This window comes from Pleurodeles waltl, chromosome 11, assembly GCF_031143425.1.
Source record: "Pleurodeles waltl isolate 20211129_DDA chromosome 11, aPleWal1.hap1.20221129, whole genome shotgun sequence".
NCBI lineage: Eukaryota > Metazoa > Chordata > Amphibia > Caudata > Salamandridae > Pleurodeles > Pleurodeles waltl.
This window is the reverse complement of record NC_090450.1, coordinates 319,643,508-319,661,108: the sequence shown is the minus strand read 5'-3', so window position 1 is coordinate 319,661,108 and position 17,601 is coordinate 319,643,508. Positions and strand designations below refer to the sequence as shown.

General features: G+C 45.2%; 1 long non-coding RNA gene across 1 annotated transcript in view; it reads left to right on the top strand.

Moving 5' to 3' along the window:
* Positions 1-17,247, top strand: part of LOC138265666 (uncharacterized) — an 84,125-nt gene extending 66,878 nt beyond the window's left edge. The window contains exon 4 of the long non-coding RNA XR_011199400.1: positions 16,997-17,247. This is a non-coding gene — a long non-coding RNA (uncharacterized lncRNA). The remainder of the gene's footprint in view (positions 1-16,996) is intronic.
* Positions 17,248-17,601: the final 354 nt, after the last annotated feature.

The window sequence follows — 17,601 nt, the reverse complement described above, 5'->3', positions numbered from 1 at the left end:
GTGCCTGTATGGGGGAGTGAGAGGATCGGAAGGGGGGAGTGTGGATGGAAAGGGGGTGGGGGGCTATCTGGGCAGTGTTGGGGGGTGGGTGAGCTGCCTAACAGTGTCAGAGAAGGAATTCCCTGTCACCGGTAAGGCCTACCACTATGGTTTTAGTGGCGTTACTAATGCCACAAAAACCATGGTAGTAGGCTGGCTCAAAATGCCGCCGGTGTCACTAGAGCGGCCGCCAGACTGAAGATTGACATCTCTGGCCCGGCGGCTGCTACTGCCATGGCGGTCTGAGTGGAGAAGAGGCAGGTTGGCTGCAGCCAACCCCTCATTCTCATAATGTGGCTGTATGTACCACCAGCCTGTTGGAGGCACTGCCGCCACATTACCACTCACCACTAGGGTCATTATGACCCTCAATATCTTGTCCATTAATTGTGTAGTATTCCGTTCTGCAGTTTAATCAAAGTATTTTCTTTTCTCATTAAAGACAAGCATTAGCCTGGATAGTGTTACTGTCTGTTGGTTGGCAGTTGAGTTGAGAGCGCCCCCTCTCACCCATACACCATAAGAAACCTGTGGCTTCTTGCCCTTACTACCCACATCATTAAGTGGAGAAAGAGTTGTACTTAGCCCACTTGACAGACCCATGGAAGGATGGAGCCCAGGAAAGGACTTGTAAACAACCTTAACAAGCCAGTAGCCCCTGTTTGTCCAATGCCTCCCACCCACAAATGGTTTGTGCTAAAGCTATTCCCCTATTTTGCCGGGAGTGCAGACACCACTGAGATCCTCGTTGCCTCTTCATCTTCAGTGTGTGCTGCGGGGCGCCCTTATCTCTGGTATGTGTAGGTGGGTTATGGGGGTGCTGTCTCTCTTCAGTCCTGCCTTGATTTCTCTGTTGTGGTCTTGAATACAGTTGCTTTGGGGATTATTCCTGTAGAGCACAGTACAGTTGTGCTGGGGCTATTGTACAGCCATATTAATCAGGTTGAGGAAGGCAATGCCTAGAAGAAATCATGGTGACTGGAAGGACAACTGTTGATATAGCGCCATATTGAAGGCAAAGTCTCTGTTACATAACATCCCAAATAAATATGGCACATGTTTTACATTGTTTGTCTATTTGAATCAAAAGTATCAAAGCTCTTTTTCTTCCATTGTAGCTTTTTTGATTATTACCATGTTTTATGTTTTGCCTGAGGGACTGCATGCGATGGCACTTAAGAAACATTTAATGTTAACTTAAAGGGGACTTGGAGCCAGCTCATTCCTTAACATTCATTGTCTTCATTGTAACTCTTATTTGATGGCTCAGGATTGGCAAGCACGTGCCAATTTCACATTCTCTTCATTTGTTTCTCCCTTGCGTAGAGCATGCACCAAGTATTGATCATTTTTTTTAATTTGTGTTTTTCCACTGCTTATGCTGGGATTGAGGTACTTTTTTCTTCTTCCCCATCGCCATTGTTGTTGCTTGTTCGCCCGTTGACCCTAATATGTCATCGCTTGCCCAGTCTTTCTTCCCCCATCACCCCTCCCCCTCTGCTTGCCCATTCTTTCTTCCCCATCACTTCTCTCACTACGCCGCATGTGCATTGAAGCTTGCTCAATTGTTATTTCCCCCACCACTCCCTTGTCATTGCTTACCCCTTCATTGCTTACCTCTTGTTGCTCGCACTGCTGTTCTTGTTGGTTCCCAGTCACCCTCCGCATTGATGCTTACACTGTGACACCCACCCCTACCCACCTCACTCCCACCCGTTGTGCTTGCTCCATCCCACCCAGCTCCTTCCTACCCTACACCACCCCACCCCTTCGGCCACTAAAAAACACATTGACCAAGCCAGAAAGCTTTCCCATAGGTGAGCTGTTTGGCTTTATCATTGTGATTTTGGCCATGTTGTACAGCAGTACAGCTGCAGTACAGCACGTTTCAAACTAAAAAAAAAAAAAAGCGCAGTGGTGCTCCCAACGCTGAATGCGTCATTTCGCGGTTTATAAAATTATTTTCAACCATGCTGCACAGCATGGGTGAGACCTATTGGCTTTGCCAATACCTGTTGTATATGAAGCACTCTGATTGCCCCTATGGTACCTCGCAAGGATTCCGGTTAGTGTTCTGTACTCACTGGGTAGAAAAGTGGCTACTGAAAGAGATCACCCCCCTTCCAATAGAAAATAACCTGGATAAAGGCGAGACTGCTGCATTGGGTCTTTGATAGTTAACCTGTACATAGTTATAATAGAAGGATGATGTTGCAACCTTTTCTGTGTCAGTTATTCTGAGTTCGGTACATTTTGAGTACAACCACTTATTGTGCAATGTTTGGCAGTAGAATACGTGATCAGGTTAAGAGAATCTACTCTCACTGTTTCCGCCCCCAACAGACGTTTAAAACGTCCTGCCTAGAAGAGCAGAGACGAGAAAAAATACAAGCGCCTGATGAAACACAGGTCCTTAAAAGGTCGTTTCCAAAAGATTGTTAAAAATGGTTTTACAAGTCATTTCAACCTTTTATCTGCTGCCCTTTGTGGAAGTGGTTTCATGTCCCACTGTATAAACACAAACGCACACTCACAAGACCCGCATGTCCATATGGCGCGGTGAGACAGCAGCTTAGAGCACCACCTGCATTTTTGCTTGTTTTAGCTGTTCTTGCACACACTGCCAGCTAAAGGATAATTTCCCAGCACACTAGAGATTTGCAGTCACAGCCTCTAGTTACACAACTGATGCAACGCTTTGCTTATTGTGCAATCGCACTATCGGGGCCAGGATATTGCTTAGCTGCTTTTCCTCTTCCAAGGTCACAGAGGTCTTGGGAATCAAAAAAGGAACTAGGAACATAAAAAGTTGACTCATAAACCACACGAAATAGTTTAGCTTTTTCGAATTCTGAGTCGAGAAAGAAATAGCCGCAAGTATTTTAGGTATGCCAGGAGAAGGGGAAATTGTTTACTGTTTATATGCGAGGAATCCAAGGCAGGCAGCCCAGGCAAGACGCCAGAGGAGAGGAATGCGTCAGCCTTTGCTGACACCACTGAGGCAGCCTCCTCCCCAAACCCCGGGGAGAAATATCAAATAATACAGTTTCCCCCGATTGGAGACTGCTACCACCCTACTGCAGGCTGACGTCTACATGTGACTGGAGGACTCTCCCAGCACTATTAACGTTTTATAGGCTTTGATTTCCCAACGAAGCAGTCTCCCTCTGCCAGAGATCCGAGATTGAACCGTGTCTGATGCAAATAGTCTAGGGTCAGATGTATATAGTCACAAACACTCCAATTCGGCGTTTTGCGACCGTTAAAATTATTTTTCTAATACACTAATCCCTATTTAGGAGTCAGAACATTTCTCCAACTCGTAAAATAAGATGACGAATGGATACCGATTCAGTAACTGGAAGAGGCCTATGGTAGACATCCCTTCCAAACCCCCGAATCTGTATCTAATATATCAATGTTTTGTGACCAAAATCCGGTCCCAAAACATTGATATTTTAACACAGCTCAAAGGAAAAAGTAATGCATTAAAAAATGTGAAGGGGTCATCTTCAGACCCCTTCCTCTTTGTAAACATAAAAAAAGTTTGTTGAAGACTTGACAGTGGTCAACTGTTAAATCCTAAACAAAAACTAAGTTAACTTTAAGAAAAGTCAGGCTGTATTTAAAAGATCGTTTATTTTATTGAAAAACAATAATGGCTATGGTGGTCTGCTGCCCCAGGGGGAAACTATCCCTATGAAGGCCACCAATCACACGGACTCACAATTTGTGACTTATCCATTAATATTCATGAGGTTGGTCGCATTGTGACCCAGTACGTTCTGGATTATTAACAGCTGATCTATTAATACACTAGTCGGTTCTTAAAAATCTTAACAGGTCACAAAAATACTGGTCACAATTTGCGACCAGTATTTTCCAAGAAGGTATTCGTACAGATGGCTGTAATGCCTGTGTTTTTCCACGAACGCATTATTTGTACTTTTGGACTTATGGGTTCTATCTAGTAAAGAATGCGTTCCTTTATTACTTTTGATGTGTCCCTGATACGCTGGGATTGACAAAACATAAAGTCCTTGCAATGTGCTGACAATTAATATGACAAAAAATTGTTTAAGGATTCCCAAAATTGTTATAACTAGTCTTAAAACTGTTTTATAATTGAAAAACCTATATCGAAGCTATTACGCAAAGACAAAACCCGGGACTTGGTAAACTACTCTGTTTGATATAAAATAACATGACATCTCATGTGTCTAAATGGCTAATTTACCAGACGACTCTGTATAATAGGGAAGAACTAATACAGTTCTTGGATTATCTTTAACAAATTACTATTTTTAAGTACTTCAGTTTAATTCATCATCAGCCGTCGGTGTGTAGCTTGGAGCTCTCAGGCCCAAGATCGTTCTTCATCCCCAAATAACAAATACTATTGGGTCACAGAACATGTCATGATAGAGCACTTGGATGCTCTTCTAGTGTTTCAGTGCTATAAAAAGAATGACTTTTTCTGAGGGCGTGGGGCGTTTGCCATTGCTTCTTTTTGGTCTCTGTACAGATCTGGAAGTGTGATGGTTTTGGGAATCTGTACTTTTCTTACTCTGGAGCTGGTGCATGACCACTTACATGCCCTGATTTCAACTGGTTGGGAAATTGTGACCTTTGTACAGCCATTTTTTTGCCAGTATCAGAATAAATAGCTGCGCTCGATTTACAGCACTCAATATTTGTTGGGTGTGATAAAGTCCCACGTGATTTTTTTCCAGGTGAAAATCGGCAAGTCAAACTTGCTGATATTTACCGGGGCAAATTGCCTGGAAAATGCTCATAGGTTCAGAGTCTTGCGCAAAATACACCAACATTCCAATTTTATGCCCAGTTCTGACGGACTTATATTGCAATACACAATACTTATAGCAAGTGATAAATAAGGAACCCCAAAGTATTGGATTTAATCAGATGCAATAAATATTGTATCTCCCAAAGAGCCACATGTAATCCAGGCCATAGGCTTAACCGGTGCCTCTAAATGCACATTGTCAGGAATGAACATAATGTGTTTTAAAGCCACAGGTAATGTAGTTTTGGGAGTTTTCTTCATTTGGTGCATGCCGAGAATTTGTGTGATTATGGGGTATTCAATATATCTCCTGTTTCTTCTATTGTAAATACACGAAAGTAGGCAATATAAAATGTGAAAATAAGAGCTGCACATGGCATAGTGTACTTTACACTGCCCCGCTTTGTCTACGTATCTCTCTAACACAAAATCGTGACTTCTTTAATCTGCTCCCACGTTTGCACCAAACACAGAACTCTTCTATGCAGGGCATCTTATTTTTGAGTAGTCCTGCTGACTGAAAATATATTCTTTAATGCCTTCTTCGTGGAGCATATCTAGGCTGTATCAAATACCTAACATGAATATATACTTCAATTTCTTCTTAAGTTATCTCTCACCTCTTTGTAAGACAAGGGATAAACATAGTTCTCCATTGTCTTTCTCACTTGGCCTGCCAACACAATCCACGTGAATTGCTTTGTATTAAGCTGACAGCTTTTCACCTGGTAGGTCCCAAGAAATATTTCTATCAGTCCCCTACAATATATACAGTCTACACAGTCACATATGCAAGGAGCATGTACATGAATACCTCAAATAGATGTACACCCTCAGGAATACGCACATTGTACGGGGCCTCTCGTTAAACGCAGAGTGTATACAGACGATCTCTGATATATTCAAAGTATGCCTGGCCTCTGGCTTATACACAGTATGCAGTCCTCTCATAAGTGTACAGTTAATACATTAGTCCTCTGATATTTTAACTATATGGAGACCTCTAATGCAGGTTTGAAGTGCAAGCCTCAAATTAAGGCCCTCATTATTACTGCCATTAGGCCACACGGGTGGCCTGAACACTGCTGCCCCTATATTGAGTTCCCCGCTGGGCCGGTGGGCGGAAACACTTTTTCCGCCCACCGGCTCAGCGTGGAACAGGGCCTTAACATTGCAGCCGGCTCCTAATGGAGCCGGCTGCAATGTGACAGTGCAGCGGGTGCAGCAGCACCTGTTGCGCATTCCACTGACTGTAATCCGGGCAGTAGAATGCACGAATGGGCTGTGCATGGGGGCCCCTGCACTGCCATGCAAGTATATGGGGAGTGCAGCGGCCCTCAGAAGCCTCCCTAGTGCCCCATTCCGCCAGCCTTTCCATGGTGGTGTTAACTGCCACGGACAGGCTGGCGGATGAGGACTCGTAATCCACAGGGCAGCGCTGCCCTTGGAGGATTACAACTGCCGGGACCGCCAGGCTGCAGGCTGGCGGCAGCCTGGTGGTGTCGGTGGGTGGACCGTGGTGGCTCCTCCACGGTCATAATGTGGTGGTCAGACTGCCACGACCGCGGCGGTCCGACCACCACCATGACCCTCATGGCTCAACTTTTTATTATCATAAATTAGTGGATTCATTACCAGCCATATTCAAGAGGCCTCCATTTTGTGAATTTATTTTAGGCTTAAATGCTATGACTGTATCTGATTACGTCATGCCACGCATACACCAGCCCTCTTACGCAGTGCCTGTTTAAGAAGCTCCCATACTGTTTATTTCTCACAGACATCCATACCATTAATATAAATGAGGCCTCTGTATTGTGCACATTTCTGATGCTTACATCAGAAGTTTCTATATTTAGCATATATCTGAGACCTACATAATATACACTATCTGAGGCTTCTGTACTCTACATCAATTAATCAGTCAATCAATCAGTGACATTTATATAGCACAACTTATCACCCATGGGGTCTCAAGGTGCTAGCAGGGGACGAGGGTCAGTCGAAGAGCGATGTCTTGAGGTCCTTCCTAAAATGAGCCACAGATGGGGACTGCCTGGGGTGGAGAGGCATTGTGTTCCAGGTTTGCACTGCAAGGTAGGAGAAGGATCTTCCTCCAGCTGTGTTCTTCCGGATGCTGGGGATGGTAGTGATTTGCAATTGCGCTGAGTGGAGTTGCCTGGAGGGGGTATAAAAGGAAAGGTGGTGATTGAGGTATGCAGGTCCGACATTGTGAAGGGTCTTATATGCATGGGTCGGGAGTTTGAAAGTGATGAGTTTGTTGATGGGGAGCCAATGTAGGTCTCTCAGGTGGGTGTAGATGTGGCTGTGCCAGGGGATGTCCAGGATCGGTATGGCCGTGACGTTCTGAATTCTCTGGAGTGTTGCTTGGAGTTTTTTGTTGATTCCGTCATAGAGTGCATTGCTGTAGTCAAGCTTGCTGCTGATGAGTATCTGGGTGACTGTTCTCATTGTGTCAAAGGGGATCTACTTGAAGATCTTCAGGAGCAGGCAAAGGGTGTGGAAGTATGAAGAGGAGATGGTGTTGACTTGGCGGGCCATGGACAGTGATGCGTCAAGGATGATGCTGAGGTTGCGAGCGTGGTCGGTCGGAGTTGGGGCAGTTTTGAGGCAACGGGGCACCAGGAGTCGTCGCAGACGGAAGAAGAGTACCCCAGGATGAGGATCTCTGTCTTGTCAGTCCGCAATAGTCTTCATTCTGTTGTGAAAGTTCTTTTTAGCAGTTGATGGTTTGTTGGTGAGGGAGAGAATGAGCTGTGTGTTGTCAGCGTATGAGATGATTTTGAGCCCTTGGTGTCTGACAATCCCGGCGAGCAGGGCGATGTGAATGTTAAAGAGGGGGGGGGCTCAGGGAGGAACCCTGGGGAACTCTGCAACTGGATTCCGTTAGCTTCGAGGTGACTCTCTGGGTTCAGCCGTTGAGGAAGGAGCGGATCCATTTAAGGGCATTGCCGCGGATGCCGGCATCATGTAGTCTGGTGTACAGGGTGGTGTGGGAGACGGTGTTGAAGGCAGCAGAGAGGTTGAGGAGGATAGGGGCAGCTGTCTTGCCATAGCCCATTAGGGTGGGGATGTCATCTGTGGCTGCCAGGAGTGCGGTTTTAGTGCTGTGGTTGCTCCAGAATCCAGATTGGGAGGGGTCAAGAATGTGGTCTGCTTCGATAAACTTGTTGAGCTGGGCATTGATCACTTTTTCAATGACCTGGGCAGGAAAAGGAAGGAGTGATATAGGTCTGTAGTTTTTCAGCTCCATAGGGTCTGCAGAAGGTTTCTTCACGAGGGGCTTTATCGCCACATGTTTCCATGGTGCAGCATAGTTCGGGAGTGATGATGGCGTTGGCTCGATAACAGATGGGGTGGGGCATGGGTCAGAGGGTGCCTCAGAGTGAGTCGTATTTATAAGCTTGAAGGTGTCCTCCAGGGTGAGAGGGGCCAGTGCTCCAAGACCAGTTGGTGATAAGTGTCCGCGGTGTTGGTGGGTGGGGAGTGATCCTCTGCTTGCAAATCCTTCATAGATGTTCTGGATTTTCTGGTGGGAGAAGAAGGCAAGGCTGTTGCAGAGATCTTGGGAGGGAGGAATGTCCGTGGTATCCATGTTGGGATTGGTGAATTCCTTGACTATGGTGAAAAGTTCCTTGCTGTTCTGCACGTTGGTGTTGAGCTTCTCCAGAATGGCAGATTTCCTGGTTGATCTGATGAGCTGGTGGTGGGATGTGATGGCATCTTTGAAGGCCCTGTGATCTGTAGCACTCTTACTGCTTCTCCACTTTCTCTTGAGTCGTCTGCATGTGCTCTAGGATTCCTGGAGGTTGGGGGTGAACCTGCTATGTCTCCTGTGGTGGTGATTGCCAGCGGGTTTTCTTAGGGGGGCTAGGGTGTTGGCACAGTTGGTGATCCAGAGGATGTGGGCTGAGGTTTCGGCGTCCACGGTGTCTGGTGGTGAGGAGTGGTGGAGTGTGGTGGTGAGTTGGGCTTCTGTGTTCTTGGTCCAGTTCATGCACAGGGGGTGGTGGGCTTGGTGCAGTTTGACCGTCTTGGTGAAGGAGAAATGGACGCAGTGGTGGTCAGTCCAGTGGAGTTCGGAGGTGTTTGAGAAGAAGATGTAGTTCCTGGCAGAGAAGACAGGGTCATAGGTGTGAATTGCTGAGTCCGTGGGGAGGTTTACCAGTTGCCTAAATCTGAGTGTGGTGAGGTAATCCATGAGAGTGGCCGTGTTTGGGTCCTCTTTGGATGTTGAGGTGAAAGTTTATGATTGCCAAGGAGTTTGTAGTCCATTAGGTGAGGGCATGGGGGTGATGAATTCCGCCAGTGCTTCACTGAAGGCTGCATTTGGGGGGGTCTGTAAATGAGCATTCCGTGGAAGGTGGTGTTTAGATTAGTCTGGATCTGAAAGTGAAGGTGTTGGCAATGGGGGTCTGGATATCGATGCTGGTTGGGAGGCGTGATTTTTTGTGCACGATTGCAACACCTCCTCCAGTCCGGTTGACGTGGTCTTGATATATGATCTTGAAGCCGTCAGGGATGGCGGTGGTGATGTCCCGAGCTGAGGAGGTGGTGTTCTGGGTCTCTCTGAAGGCGATGGAGTCAAAGAGGTCCCAAACTTCTATTGCATGTGTGATGAGGGAGCGAGTGTCGAGTAGTATACACCTGAGATGTCCCAGGGGCCCAGCAGAGAGGGATTTAGGGTGCAGGGGCAAGTGAAAGTGCAGTTGTGGCAGGAGAACAGACCTTCGGTGTTCCTGGGTGAGGTGCTGTGACAGATGGCTGAGTCTCCAGTGTTGAGGGCGTAAGGGTCCTGGCGTTGTATCTGCAGGTGGAGTGGGGACCAGGCTCTGTAGCGCTGGACACAGAAGCCACCATTAAAAAGGGATTGGAGAAAGGAGGGACCACTCAGCTGGGAGGTGGGAGGGTGGGAAACACAGTGCTGGCCGGGGGGGCACAGGGGCAACAGCGTCAGGAGAGACATGGGGAAAATGGTGAAAGGAGGTAAAAGAGGCAAAAGGAGGCAAAAAGAGGATAAAAGAACAGAAGAAAGACAACAGAGAAAAAAGGCTGACAAATGGCACAGAAAAGACAGAATGCAGCTGAGAGAGGGACGGAAGGCAACCACTAGGCCACCAGGGATGAGGTCCAGGCAGGAGCCTGTGGTTGAAGGAGGGCCTCCAGCACAATGAGCCAGGCAGGCTCAGAAGGGGAAAGGCTGCAGCAGTAACACGTGGAGCTGTCCTGAAGGAGCGAGGCTAATGCTGACCAGAGGTCAGTGAAGTCGTTCTACTAATCGTGCAGTGGCTGCCATTAAGAAGGGGAGGAATAGGGGAGAGCTTGCTCAGCTGGGAGGCAGGGGGGTTGGAAACACGGCACTGAGAGGTGGGCGGGCCCGCAGGTGTGGCAGGGGAGACGCGGGGAAAATAGAGAAAGGAGGAACAAGAGGCAAAAAGAGTATAAAATAACAGAGTAAAGGCAACAGATCAAAAAGGCAGAAAAGGGGCACAGAAAAGGCAGAATGCAGCAGTCTCAGAAGGTGAAAGGCTGTAGCAGCAACAGGTGGAGCTGTGCGGGTGGAGCGAGGCTAACCCAGAGGTCAGCATACTGTGCATATTGAGCACATGCTAGAGACTGTGAGAGCAATATCTTGAATGTGCTGCTCACTGATGAAGACCACAGCTGTAGGGGGAAAAGAGGGTCTGAGGTCAGTTCTGGGATGGCATATGGCAGAAGAATTATTTCCTCTTCTGGGTTTCTGGGGACTCACTATGAAGTGTTACAGCAGGTTCTTATGTAACTGTATGTTAAATTCTGCTCTGTGAAATATTTTGAGACTCTGTGCATCTGCCATTAATATGATCTCGCAGCACAAACATGTCTGGTATCTTCTTATCCAGATATCAAAGCCTGTCTCAAACTGGAGTCTTCCTCAGTTTATAAGAGTCACACCTCTGATATTTGCATATTATATAAACATATGCAACTGTAGACAAGAGGTAGTAGAAATAATAACAAAAGTGCTTTTTCACTTAATACAGTGAAGACGCCAAACTGAAATACATACTGGGTGGAATGAGAATGCCATACATACATTGTCTGCTAAAAACACAGGTCAAGATCTATGTACAATTCATGCAGCACAGCAAATCAAATAAAGGTGATGCATTGTGTTGCGTGAATGGATGAGAGCAGCATCATCTCTACTGCGATGTGGCGCTTCTCTGTTCTCTCCCTGAGCTGGAACATGTTTGGCTGTCATGAGCCAATACAGAACCCCCTGAATTATAGTGCAAGAGTGTTTGTAGTGTGTGAAACATCGTTTTTGTACTGGAATGAATCCTTTACAGTACAAAAACTATGCTTTAGGACATTTTCCACTTTACAAGTGTGCTGTAGAATGCAGCACACATGCAAAGATGGAAAAATGTGAAAAAATAAAACCATTTCTCCGAGTTACAGCTACCTCAGGGAGGCACACGATTTGGTGCACAACCTTGTCTACAGTTCTTTATGGAAGAGGATTTGCATCAAAACCCACAAGTGGTTCCATCCGAATGCCCACACACCACCCAGGGAACTCCCACTTGAATCAAAGTATCACAAGGCAGCGGATGATTTGTATTGGATTGTAAATCCCACCACAACATGTCACGTCAGGTTTGTGTTAATAAGTAATACACACCCACACAAAGTGTTTGTAAATCTGGGCCAATATGTTTTAGGACCAGCATTGTGCTAAATTGTAATTTTTATACATACCCTACTTAAATTGCCTCCATTTGAATCTGCAGAATGTCGTGTGACAATCCAATGCTGACATGAACTTCAGGCATCTTTGCCTATCATCTCAAAACTTCTTACAGCTTATGAAAAATTAAACCTTGACCCAAGACACTAAGCCAAATAATGACCAACCTCTAATGATTCATTTTTCTGCAAATATTATAGAGAGCATAGCCTTCACAGAAATCCTTAAGATCTTGAAATAAAAAGCCTACCATTATGATTACCAATCTGATTTCAGACCTGTGAGAAGACTTTTGCCGTAATCTTCATCTTAGATTACCTGAAAATTGCAGAATACAGTAAAGGAATTGGCACGCTTATACTACTACTAATAGTACCTATCAACTTCCTGTAATACAATTGATTATCCCATCTTACTACTGAGGCTAGAATATTTTTGTATTCTAGGAACCATCTCTGATTGGATCATCTCTTACATCTATAAAACAACAAACATAATTGACCTCCCACTATGCTCTTAATCCCCTTTCTTCACTGACTCTGACATCCCGCAAAGTTCCATCCTTTTTCACCTCTTCCTCAATGCTTATCTCAGCCAGCTTCCAGAAATCTTCACTTCCTTCAGTGAACCTGGTACAGCTATGCAGAAGAACTCAATCTCACCCTTACGCTAGAAAACATAACATAGCTGCACTCCTCGAGCCTAGGCCATTTCCTCTGGGCCTCAGTTGGGAGTCATTGCACATAGGTTTAGTGTGTGTGTTCTTGCCTGCAGTTACGCCATGTTCTGGGGTCTGTAATATTCCTGCTCGCTTACATTCCTGATGCCCCATATTTTCAGGGTCTGTATTTCATTCCTTTCACGCCATTCTTTTTCAGGGTCTGTATTTTAAAACTGTTCATTTGTCGGACATTCCTCAGGCAAATTTATCCCCAGTTGAATTTCTGGCACCAGGGGTGTAATGTCCCACAAGAAAAAACAAAAAACCTACAGTTTTGGTGTTTATTTCATTCTGACCCAGTCTTGTTTGAATGCCTCCTCTTTTGTTTTAGTGCATTTTTTGATTAATTTATCCGTAAATAGAATGGAATTAAACGAGGATGAGGAATTTTTTGATGCAGTTGATGCTTCTGTTTACTGCGCAGTTTCTGAGGCTATTGCTCCTTTAGAGAAACGTTTGTCTCTACAAATTTCAAGAGAGTGTGCTAAGATTTCTACATCCTCACCTCTCCCTTCAGCCCCTGTTTTGCAAAACATTCATGAGTGCCCTACTCCTGCCAAGCATCGTCGCACAACAGGAGTCAATCAAGATTTGTTTGATCAAATCAAACAGGCGTTCATTTCTGATGACAATAACCCAATTATGGATTCTTCCTCATCAATCCCTTATGATCAGTATTCTGATGAGTATGTTGATCCTGATGAAGAACCCGGCCCTTTCAGACCTTGGCTTCCTTCTTCTCAGGTTTCTCCTGATCCTATCCCTCAGCCTTCAGACATGCTTGATCCCGATAATATTCTCCATCCTCTGTCTTCCGATTGGGCCCCGTCTGACAAGGTTGCCACATATATAGCAGGGCGCATTCGTAAGCCATTGGAAAAAGAGTTACGCAATTGTCCTCGTCCTTCCCTGTGTAAAAAAGTAGCTCAGACTCCTGATCTAAACCACAGAATGTCAACCTTATGTATCAAGGACCCTAGAAAAAGGTATTGCCAGGTCCTGGCGGGCATGTCAGGACACGCTTTTGGATATCCTTGTGCCTTTAACAAAGATCTTGGATATGGCTGAGGATACAAAAGCTTCTGGCTCTGTGATTTCCCCAGAAGTCCTTTCTGGATGGGCACAACGTGCTGTGATTTTCCTGGGGAACGCAAATTGTGTTCTTTCTACTGAGCGTCACTGCTCTCTTTTAATTAAGGTGGACCCAAAGTTAGGAGACCTGGCAGACTCTGAAGCAGGACCCGTGGCTGAGGGTGGTCTTTTTGGAAAGCCATTCATCAAATAACTTGGGAAATTCATGAACACTTTCACATCCCTAGAGAAGGCTCAGTCTTCAATTAAAAAAGTTTTTCCCTCTCGTGTTTTTTACAGGGCCGGTCGACGCAGGGGCCACTCGTCCGGCTGCCTGTACTCTCAAAACCCCTTCAGAGGACAAGGGCCCTGGTCAGGACAACCTCAAGATCAAACCCGATTCGCCAATTTCTACCTAACCCGAGGATGGCGTTTCAGGAACAGAGGGAACATAGGTGTCTCCACTCCCGCTTATTCAGGTAAAGTTCTCCCTTCTTCTCTGTTAAAAGTAGGGGACCACCTGGTGAATTTTATCCAGGCTTGGGAGTCACTCACAGCAGATGCATGGGTTGTACAAACAGTCAGAGGTTTTCACATAGAGTTCCATGGGAGTCCCATTCAAATTGCTCCGCCTCAACCCATTCAATTTTCTTCTCAAGACCTCTCTTTGGTGGACTTAGAGCTCCAAGCTATGTTGGAAAAGGAAGCTATCTGTCCAATGTGTCCTCATCCTCGTGGCTTCATAAGCAACATTTTCTTGGTCGACAAAGCAAACAGTGGTTAACGCCTGTCATAAACCTTCGCGACTTCAACGCTTGGCTTGTATATTGTCATTTCAAAATGGAAGGAATTCACCTCCTTCGCGATGTTCTATGTCCCCTAGATCGATTAGCTTGTTTAGATTTAAAAGTTGCTTACCTTACTGTTCCAATTTTTCCTCCTCACAGGCGTTTTCTGCAGTTCATTTGGCATCAACAAACTTATGAATTCACCACGCTTCCGTTTGGTCTTTCCACAGCCCCTTGGTGTTTCACCAAGGTTCTCAAACCAGTGGTGGAACATCTCAGAGCAGGGTATTCATCTAATCGTCTACTTAGATGACATTCTTCTTTTAGCACAATGTCCTCGGAAGTTGACTCTTCATTTGCAAATCACTATCAATCTTTTGTAACATTAGGTTTCATTGTAAACGAATCCAAGGGCCAGATGTATCAAAGGGTTTTACCCATTCTGGGTCAATGGGAAAATGTGTTGGTACATATGGCCCCAAATCTCTTCTAGTCCCTTCTCAAAGAAGAATTACAAAAAGAAATAGGAAGATTACAAAAATTTGCCACAAGCTTTGACGTTCCTTGGCCAGACATCGGATTTCTCTTTGTCACATTGCCCGTTTAATAGGTCTGCTTTCTTTTTCCATCCAGGTGATTTTTCCTGGCCCCCTCCATTATCGCGCCCTCTAGTGTCTCAAATCGTCTCATCTTCGCAAAGGTTATTCTTATGCTCACATGATTTCTCTTTCGGAAGAAGCTTGGGACGAAATTAATTGGTGGCTCTCCCATATGGAGGCCTGGAATGGCAGAGCAATTTTTGGCTCAGCTCCAGATCTCCTCATAGAATCGGATGCCAGCAGATCAGAGTGGGGTGCTTGTTGTGGAGATTTTTCCACTGGTGAATTCCGGTCCACGGAAGAACAGAATTTGCACATCTATTGTCGGGAGCTCTTAGCTGGCTCGTTTGCAGTCAAGTGCTGGACCAAGGATTCTATTCAGTCTTGTATCCTCCTCAGGATGGACAATATTTCTGCCGTCCTTTATCTCAATCATCTGGGTGGGACCCGTTCCAAGGCTTTGTCAGACCTTGCAACCAGTTTCTGGCATTATTGCCTAGATCGTCAGATCTCTGTCACAGAGTATCTCCCAGGCTGTTTCAATCAGATGGCGGATTTCCAATCCAGACATTTACGAGACTCCAGTCTCTGGAAACTCCATCCCGATATGTTTTCCAACCTCAACGACCAATGGGGGCCGTTTCCATAGATCTTTTTGCTTCCTGATTAGACCATCAACTATCCAAGTCTTACAGGCGCTTTTCTCCAGAATTGGACTCAGGAGAACGGTTAAACCTTTCCTCCTTTCGCGATGATCACTCTCACTTCCGCTCAAATTCGTCACCAGCAGGCCAATGTAGTCCTGATCACTCCTATATGGAGATCTCAAGTTTGGATTCCACTTCTTCTGGAACTTTCCTGGGATTTTCCAATCCAACTCCCCCTGTTTCCCTCGATCCTCACCAATCCGGATCATATGCCTCACCAATTAGTTCTACAGGGATCTCTCTCTCTAATGCGTGGCGTCTTTCAGGGGACGATGGTCAATCCCAGGCCTTTCGGGCCAAGCTCAGGACCTCTTGTTCAAGGCTTGTGCTCCCAGCACTTCCAAACGATACAAATCAGCTTGGTCTTGCTGGTCTCGCTGGTGTTTGCGACGGAATCTCGATTCTGTTGATGCTGATGTAGTACATATAGTAAATTTTCTAGCCAGTCTGGCTTCAGAAAGCTTAGCCTTTTTCTCTATTAATACTTTCAGATCCGCCATCTTGGCTGGACATTCTCCTTTGAACTGGTCTCCATCAGAAGAACACCTTCTGGTGTGTCGCCTGCTTCCGGGCATTAGGCTTTCTCTTCTTCCTGAACCTCATTATTCTTCCCTTTGGGATGTCGATCATGTTTTGAACCTATTTTTGTCTTGGAGCCATAACCATTACTTATCCAGGTAAGAGCTCTCAGTGAAGCTGGTGATGCTCCTCTGTTTAATTTTCTGTAGAAGGGTTTCTGATGTCCGTGCTTTTGATATATCTGGTAGAACGTTTTCTCCATTAGGTGTTACTTTCACGGTAAGTAGAAGAACTAAATCTAATACAAGAGTGATTTCCTATCCTGCTTTCCCAGATTCTCCTAAGCTTTGTGTTGTTCAATGTCTCAAAGCATATGAAGACATGTTTTCGGAACTTCGCCCTCCTGGTGAACGTCAGCTTCTCATTGCCCTTAGGAAGCCTCATAAAGCTGTCTCTTCTCCTACCATTGCACGTTGGGTTTGATGGGTTATGGAGGAAGCCGGAATTGATCTCTCTAGGCTTGGAGCACATTAACTCGAGGAGCCGTGGCCTACAAAGAGTTCACTTTAGGTGCTCGCCTAGAGGAAATCATGAATGTTGCAGATTGGTCTTCAGACTCTACTTTTAAAAGGTTTTATTTTAAACCAGTTCTTGAGATGGGTCACCTCGTAGTGGACAAACTTTGAACCAGCATAATCCTTGCCTCCGGTCCTGACATAGAATGAAAAAGTTCCTAGCTATTGTAATGGAAAGTTTCAATTCCATTAAGGGCACGGATGTGAGGATTGTCCCACACGATTTTACTTCTTTTCTTCACACATTCCCTTACCTGTTGTTAGTAAGTAACATCATACTATTTTTTTTTCCAGTTTTATTATGGTTTGCATATCTTGTACCTGTTTCATTATCTACAATCTCATGTTTTTCTTTCAGGACATTGGTCTTTTCTACTCAATCACCTCTAACATGCGTTATTTTGCTATTCTCGTAGGATCAGACGCAGTTAAACAAGATGTTTGAACGTCCTTCTCAGCCTTCTCTTGCTACGAAAGAGCATTTGCTAACACTGAAGACGGACGAACATTGGGACTCTCGTTTGCCGTTTGGTTGTTGCGGTGCTGTCCCTCGTTATTGGCCACTTTCGTTTTTTAATTCCTGATCCCTTCTGTTCTTGGGATCGGTAGTTTTGTTGTGTATATTCCTTGGCTGCTATTTAAATAAAGTGAAGAAAGTGTGGCATAATCCCCGCCTCCGTGTCATTAATAGAATTTAAACTTTCTGTTACAATAGCTAGGAATTTTTTTATTATATTTTGTAAATTTGTGCGACTTTTGCATCAAAAAATGACACAAATGTGGTCAAAAAAAGTATAAATATGGGCCTGTGTGTGTGAATTTTTTTGTTTACACTGTATGTGTGTGAGTGAAAGTGGAAGTCAAAGGGCATGTAATTGCACTTCTGCTACCGCCGGCATTTCCGTGAATAGACGTCCATGGTATTATTATTTGTGTAATCAATACACTTGTCCTTTGCAGTCCCATAACAACAAAAGTGCGCACCTCTAAATAAAAACATGATACTATTATAATTTATTTT